This window comes from Macrotis lagotis, chromosome 1, assembly GCF_037893015.1.
Source record: "Macrotis lagotis isolate mMagLag1 chromosome 1, bilby.v1.9.chrom.fasta, whole genome shotgun sequence".
Taxonomy (NCBI): domain Eukaryota; kingdom Metazoa; phylum Chordata; class Mammalia; order Peramelemorphia; family Peramelidae; genus Macrotis; species Macrotis lagotis.
The window spans coordinates 414,926,879-414,935,626 of NC_133658.1; positions in this window are offsets into that span (position 1 = coordinate 414,926,879).

The following is an 8,748-nucleotide window of genomic DNA, read 5'->3' on the forward strand; positions in this document are numbered from 1 at the left end:
TCTACTGTGGTGAGTGGGATGTACCCTGGCCAAGGTTGGACTATTTCTCCATTTCCCCTTATTTGTTTTGCTTTGACCTTTGTCCTCCTTGGAAGACATTTATCTTTGAGAATATATGTTAGATTTGATGGGCTTGCCCAGAGAGCTTTTAGGACAAAGCTCCCAAATCTATTTTCTAGGGAAGAGCTGATTGACAAGATTGAGGATAGGGTACAGAGCAGACTAGTTAGTAAGCAGGGCAGAATAGTTTAGTGGAAAGATTATCTGAAAGATTTTCACTATGTCCAGATAATTGCTGCCGGGCATGCAAAAGACCCAAGGGATCTTACAGGATGAAATTTCTCAGGGATCCTGAGGGGTTAAAAAAAACCACCATATTTCAGAAAGGAGTTCAAAGGTTGACTGAAGACAAAATTTGAACAAAATTAATTTGGATTTATAGTTTCACATAATCTTTTTGTTTTACTTTGTATATGGAAATGTTATTTTGAAGTTTTTTGTGCTCATTAAATTTAGAATTAAAGGATAAAATTTAAAAATGAATAAATTAAATTAACTCAAGTGAAGTTCCTTCCAGACATGAGATTTTGCTCCTAGTCTATGTCACTTCAACCAAAGCGACGAACTTTAATATTTGGAATACAGAATTCTTCGGAGGAATCCGAAGATTTGAATTCTAATTTCATTGACTAATGTAGTTGTATAATTAATCATTACCTAACTCTGCACCTCATTTTATCAATTTGTTCAATAAAGAGATTGTCATGTACCTCTTTCCAGAAGAAGTAATGAAATCGGTAATACAGAGAGACATACATTTACTTTTTTGTGTTACCAATGGTGAAATTTGTTTTGCTGAGATATGTATTCTTATGATAAACTCAATTTTCTCTCTGCCTCTCTTTCTCTCTTTCTCCCTCCCTCTCTTCCCCTCTCCCCCTTCCTTTTTCACTTGGCCAAGGGAGGGTGAGAGAGATTGCTGTAGGAGGAATAGATTATAAATACATATACAAAAATAAATAAAAATAACACAAAACATTTTAAAACAAAATGAAGGGATTGGATTAGACAATTTCTAGATATTTTCTTGCATCTCTTATATTCTAGCTAAAGTTGTATTGTTATTTTGGGACAAGACAAACAGTCCTTAGTGTGATTACTTGAAAAAATGAACTGGAATAGAAAGCTGAGTTATATAAACAATATGTCCTATTCAAAGCCAACATGTAGGCAGCTGACTTTGGCATGATGATTTCAATAAACCCTGGAAACAATTGGGTTATGTTGGGGCAGGGGGAGGGAGTAATTCTGTATTCCTTTTTCACCTCCCAGGGTGACAGTGAAGTTTAATGCTTAAATAATGAATGATAAAGTAAGTTAAATGAAAGGTGCTGTGTTCCAAGTATTAGAGTTAAGGAGACTCACAACAAAGTGACTTGACATGATTCAGGAAACTATTTCTTTAGAAGCAAAGATTATTAGGTCTCAAAGGAACCTCAAGTCAATTTATTAATTTTTATAGTCTGACTTTAATGATCCCAAGTCCCCCTCCCCCCTCCCCATGTCAGCACCTTTCCATATATAAAACAGAACAGAGATTATCTGATATTGGAAATCTGAGTTAATTTTGTATACCTTCTGCCTTTAGTCAACATTTGGATTCCTTTCTGAGACATAGGTGTTTCCTCCTCTACAAGATCTCTGGGAAATGCCATCCTGTAAGGTCCCTAGGGTCTTTTATACAACTGGCAGCCTGAACATAGTGAGGTGCAGGATAACAGATGCAGCACTTTCCCCATGGAACTGATTCCTTAATGATTTAATCATAGGGACCTCATTTGGAATCAATAAAGCTCTGCTGAAGAGAAGAAATTTTTCAGTTAAATATTTTTAAAAATTATAAACTTATACCTTGTACAAAAACATGTCACTGAATCTCAAATTGTTCTAAAATCTGAACTACTTAAACTTTGAAAAAGAATATAAATTATAACAATGACAGTATTTATTTTAGTCTGTGGTCTAATTCAGCTGTTCATTTATAACATTTTATGAGCATTACAGTACAGAGGTAGGAGGAATGGAGGATGGCATCAGGAAGGTAAAGTCTTGTGATGCTAAATTTCAGCCAGTTGGTCATTATTTTCTAAGAAGAACATTTATTACAAAGAACAGTATGACAGCTAACTTTCTTTTGTTGACTGAAAAAAATTGCTTTGCAGAGAATATTTTTTCCATTTCATAAATTCTTATCTGAGTAATCATTTTAGGAAAGTGAATACACGAAATGCCCTATTTTGAATTTCCTTACTACAGATTTGATTATACTGCAGACTATCCATTCAAGAACAACTGTCTACTGCATGCTAGGTACTAGGAGATTCAAAGGTAGTTAAGCCAAGGGCTCTTGTTTTTCAGAGTATATAATCTATTAGGAAAGAGGAGTTCTAAACAGAAATAGCTACAATGTGAAGTTCAAAATCTGTCCTTCATATGTAAAGTGAGGTATATTGTCTCTATAAGGTAAGCCTGATCTCCTATTATTCCACAGTTCATATAGGCTTTTTAGAACTACTGTGAAAGACTAAATGCTTTACAAATTCATCTGTCAATAATAAAACACTGAAGTATATATCTGACTGTTTTTGAGCAAGGCTGTTTTTGTCTTTGTATTCTTATCAGCTAACACAATGCTTTGCACAAAGTGATGTTTAATGTTTGCTGAATTTTTAATTTGAACTTAATGAAAGAAATTTGTTAGTAACTGACTAGGGTGGATTAAGTCTCAATTAAAAATGCCTTAGAAAAGATTTAATCAAATGCTGGGAATGAGCAGTTAGAGAGCAAACACCTATGTTTATAAAGGTTTATAGGAAGTTTTATAGAATGACATGGTCCTTGTGACTTGAATTTCTGGCTAGAAAGGTCAAATGAAAGCTATTGGCACTGAGTAGATCAGGTTTTATTGGCTTTCAGAGTTGGGTTTTTTGTGGGACGGGCATGGTAAGACAGGATGGGGAGAAGGGGAAATATCTATTGCTACTATTAGACTTTTAACCATGAAGGTCTGAGTTTAAGGGGAGAGGATGTTCAGAAGTTTAGAGCATTTTAATCATAAGCTTAAATATCCCAATTCATTATTTGATCAATTTAATCATACAATTTCTATTTCAAGTGGGGACAAGGCTAAGATGCAAGGTAGTAAGAGTAAAATATTACAGATCCCAATTCTGAGTTTTATAGGCTTGTGTGTAAATTCATTCTCAAAATGAATTTCTTTTCTGCTAAATTTCCTTTCCATATATTTGGAAGGGTTTTTTGAGTAGCTGAGTTCCAAACAGTGTTCTGTATTTATTATTTAGCCCTTATAGAAAAATATATTTACATACATTAGATTTTCTCTTGTTCTTTTCTAATAATCTGTTTAGTACATATGTATGACAACTAGAAGAGCACCAGAGATCACCTATTTCCATACTTTCATTTTATAGGGGAGAAGGCTAGTCAGGATTGAGCAGTGAAGTAACTCAAAATACTGGTCTTCTGACTATGTTTTCTATCACATCATATTACTTCTTTAAAAGGACATTTATGGGCAGCTAAGTAGCATAATGGCTAGAGCACCTGTCCTGTAGTCAGGAGGATTTAAGGTCAAATCCACCCTCGGACAATAATAATCTAGCTGTGTGACCTTGGGCAAGTTACTTAACCCCCCATTGCCTTGCCAACCCCCCCCCCCCAAACAAACAACAATTAAAAAAGGCATATATTTTGGCAAGGAGTGATACTGGTACAAGAAGATGTGTCCCAGACAAAATTTTCTTAGACTTCTTAGAAAGGCTAGCAGCCTTCAGCATCTAAAATCTTTTCTACAGCTGAAAATTTAATTTTATTTTTTAGCCCTTTTTTCCCAGTGGGGGTAAGTACTTAAGAAGCTAAAAAGTAATTGGAACAGTTTAATAGAATTTAATGATAATCCTCCCTCTTCCTGGAGCCAGAATAGTAAAATGCCAGTCTTCCTCAAGCAATTTTATTTTCTGAAGAGGTTCATATGTATTTTTCTATATTTGTATGGAGTCAAGTTTTTATTCTGAGACTATAAAGCTATAGCCAATAAAAGTAAATGTACACTGTTATACATTTAACATGTTTAATAGCTAGAAGACAGTCCAGAAACAAGTGTTAAAATGATACTAAGAGTGTGGGACATTTTGCTCAGTATATTTGGTCTTAAACAGGCAACTGTTTTGCAAGCTGTGTCAATAAAAGTTTCAATATGAAATTTCATTCCAATGTTTTTCCACCAATAACCAATGGTATCATAACTGAAAGATTTTTCTTCTGTCTTCCTAAGCAAGAAGGAAAAGCTATTTTTTGTTGTCTGTAATGGAGTATACTCGAATACCATAGATCTAGGAGTAAGACCAAAGTTGAAAAGTACCAATTCTACTTGCTGCCCACTAACTTGCTTTGTGGTCTTAGGCAAGAAACTTAACCTTCTGGATTTCATTCTCTTTTATAAAATGAGAATGATAATACTTGCTGTCCAAGGATTGCTGGGAGGATCAGTTGACAATCTATGGAAATATTCATAACCTGTAAGCTTATGTCTTTAAATAGGACACAGTTGAATCTAAATGACTGCCAGGCATTTTAAAATAAGATACCAGAAATGAAGGAACATTGTTTATCTTCAGGCAATCTTGATTGCCTTAAGATGAAAGAGTGGATATTTGAGCTGAGAAAGTTTTTTAAGATTTATGATAAGAGATTGAAGCATCATAGCGACTTCCAGAATGTCTAAGGCATTGGAAAAAAAATCCATTTCATTTGATAAACAGTAACTGACCACCAGAAATCTGTAAGTCAAGAGTAAAAACCACTGCAAGATGTTGAGGATCTTCATAGGTTAATACTGTACCTACCCAGGGATGTCATGGTAGCTTCCTGTCTTGTCGGAGGTTGTCCTTTCTTTTCACTAGGTCAAGAGCTGTGAGCATTTCATTATAATTCGTTTTCTGGAAGAGCCAGGGAGCATAGTGACCAGCTGGAGCATGAAATGTTTTGGATCTCCCTGTCCCCAAATCCTACCTCTAGGACAGGTCACCATGGGGAAGAGGAATGAGAGCTGAGGCTGGAGGCAGCAGGAAACTAACACAGGCACTAGTTAGGATATGCTTTGTCTTTGCCTGGCACATGGTCATTTGAAAAATGCTTCTAAGCTGTAACACTCATTTCTCATGGCAGTAGAACACTTATTTAGTAGGATATTAGGTAGGAATATTGAAACTATTTAGCATTTAAGTCACTATGCAAATAATTTCAAGTCCAAATAAAATTTCTCTTAGTCTGTTCTATCCAGAGCAGGGGTTCTAAAACCTTTTTTGTGCTATGGCTATGGACCTCTTCTGAGAATAATTGTTTTAAAAATTTATAAATTGAATAGAGGAATTGAAAAGAGGAAATAAAGTTATTTAAATATATTTTTTTTAAGTTCACAGGTCCCAGGTTAACAACTACTGCAGTGAGACTCAGGGAAGAAATGAAATTGGACATCTTTAGTACTTTCCCTGATAGTAATTATTTCTGGTCCTGGCTGTGACTTTTTTTTTTAAAAAGGATTTTAATTTTAAGGCCTTGCCTTTTAAAAAATGATTAAAAATAGATTTATCTATTTATCCTTATATAACTTGTTGGTACATTTTTGTTTTCATATTGTCTACCCTATTAGACTATGATCTTTTTTGAGGACAGTGATTGTCTTTTGTTCTTTTTGTATCCACAAATTTCATATTCCAGGTCTGGCAGCATTTATGTTACCATGGACAAATTAACATCTCTGAGCTTAGTAAAATGGGACATTCCCTATAGTACTTATCTTACAGGATCAATGTGAGGATTCTTTACCTATTTTTATAAATCAGATAACTTGTCTACATTAGTTTTTTGTTTCTTTGAGATCTGGGAAATAGTTCATTTTCAGATTTTGGAGGGTGGCTTTTTAGAAATATGTCTATAAATTCTGGGTCTACATTCTTTTCTGGGATTTGTACCACACTATGTACTAACATGTTCACTGATTTTTAAAAATATACTTTTAAAATATTGTTTTTTCCCAAGGCAATGGAGTTAAGTGACTTGCCCAAGGTCACATAAGCTAAGCTAAACAAATTGTCTGAGGCCATATTTGAACTTGGGTCTATCTGACTCCAGGGCTGGTGCTCTATCCACTGCATCACGTACCTGACCCTTGTTATTCTTTTTTTTTTTTTTTTGAGGCTGGATTTGAACTTAGGTACTCCTGACTCCAGGGCTGGTGCTCTATCCACTGCGCCACCTAGCTGCCCCTCCCCTTGTTATTCTTGAGAAACATCAACAAATATGAATATATCTATGTAACAATGGAGTATTGTACATGAAATCACAAATCTCATTATATGTAGGTTTTAAAAAAAAGTATATCCCAAATTCAGTGTTAGTTCTAGAAGCTGTCTGGTTTGTCTATTTCCCCCTAAATCTTCTCTTCTGTATATTTAAAAAAATGCTTCATTGATGCTTGTTTTGATGTATCTATCGATAATCCTTATCCCCACTACACATAAAACTTAAAAACAAACTCCCTTGTAATGTTAGCTTAATCACATGAAATCACATCTTGACTATTTGAAAATGTTTGTCTCATCGTTTACTGATAGTCCATCAACGTTCTGTTGAAAGGTTGGAAATGTGCTTTGTCATTGGTCTTCTGGAGTCATGACTGGTCTTTTCAATAAGAGTTAAGTCCGAGGAACAAAGGTATTCAGTGACTTTGTCCAAGGCCACAAAGGCAGCAAGTAGCAGTGCCAGGATTTGAACTTATATCCTCTAACTCTGAAGTCCTGGGTTTTATCTTCTATTCCATGTTCTCATTCATTTAATCTCATTGTGGGAGTTGGAGGGACACATCTAGTAGAAAGTTTAGTGACTTTAGAAAGCCGAGTTTTAAGTTGCTTTCCAGGACTGATGGATTTATTCACAACTCTCCTTGTAGTTCATTCATGTGTCTATACTCTGGAAGCCTCTATTGTCCTTTCCTTTGTCATCCTTGCCAATTGGATGGCCACAAGATGGAACCTTAGAGTTCTTTAATGTGCATTTCTCTTAGATTTGAAGCATTTTTTGTATGATTATTAGTAGCTTGCTTTTTTTACACTTCAGATTTGCCTGATCATCCCTTGACTATTGGGAAATGGCTCCTTTTATATATGTGAATCTATTCCCTTTATATCTTGGATTTTATCAGAGAAACTTAGTGCAAATTTTTTTTTGCTCAGTTAACTGTTTGCTTCTGATATCTGCATTGTTTTTGTTTTGTAAGACTTTTTCAATTTAATGTACTCAAAATTATCCATTGAAACTTTTGTGATTGTTTGGACATTGTTTTCACAACCCCATCAATGGTTGTGAACATGCCCTTTCATTCTCTAATTTATGATGTGATCTTTTATGTCTAGGACATATCCACTTAACCATGTTTACCTCAGTTTCCTTACAGGAAAAGTGATCTTGAGAAGGAAATGGCAAACTGCTCCAGTATGTTTGACAAGAAAATCTGAAGTTAGGGTCATAAAGAGTCAGGCATGTTATGAGATGCTACTCTCTCCAAAGCTATCAATTTTTTAAATTCATTTTTTTTGTTAATTTTAAAGTTCCAAACTATCTCTCTTCCTCCCTCCTCAACACAAAGAGGTCATCATTTGACACAGATATAGGTATATATGTATGTGTGTCTTCACTATATATATATATATATATATATATATATATATATATATATATGTCTATGTTATTTCTCTGGAGGTGAATAGCATCTTTCAAGATTCTTTGTAGTTAGGTAGGAGGCAGCTAGCTGGCACAGTGGATAGATCACTGGTCCTAGAGTCATAAGGACCTGAGTTCAAATCCAACCCCAGATATTTAATTGCCTAGTTGTGTGCCTTGGGCAAGTCATTTAATCCCATTGCCTTAAATAAAATTTAAAAAAGTCTTTGTAGTTGATTTACTTATAATAATCAGAATAACTTAGTTGTTTACATTTATTCTTTGAACTGTATTGCTGTTAATTTCTTAATTCTGTTAATTTCATTCTATATTATTTCATACAAGTTTTTCCATATATTTCTAAAATCAACCTGTTCATCACTTCTTACAGCACAGTAGTATTTAATCATAATATACCGCTACTTGTTTAGTTATTCCCCAATTGATGGGTAGGCAGCTAGGTGGTACAATGGATACAGCTTGAACTTGGAATCAAGAAGGCTCATGTTTATGAGTTCAAATCTGGCCTTAGATACTAGCTGTGTGACCCTGGGCAAGTCCCTTAGCCATATTTGACTTGGTTTTCTTATAGGAAAAATTATCTTGAGAAGGAAATGGCAAACTGCTCTAGTATGCTTGATAAGAAAACCTGAAATTCATGAAGAGTCAGACATGATGAACTGCAACAAAAATTGATGGGTATCCACCTCAGTGAAAACTGCTATATTTAAGAACATTTAAGTTCATTTTTTCCTCTGAACATCTTTGAGAATAGTGGTATTACTTGGTCAAAGGGCATACAGGATTTTATAATTCTTAGGACATAATTCCATATTTTGCTCAACAAAAAACTGAATCATTTCAGTGGCCACCAATAGTATATTAGTGTCCCAATTTTCTCACACATCCCCTCCAATATTTTTCCCTACCTGATATGTGAGTTATCTC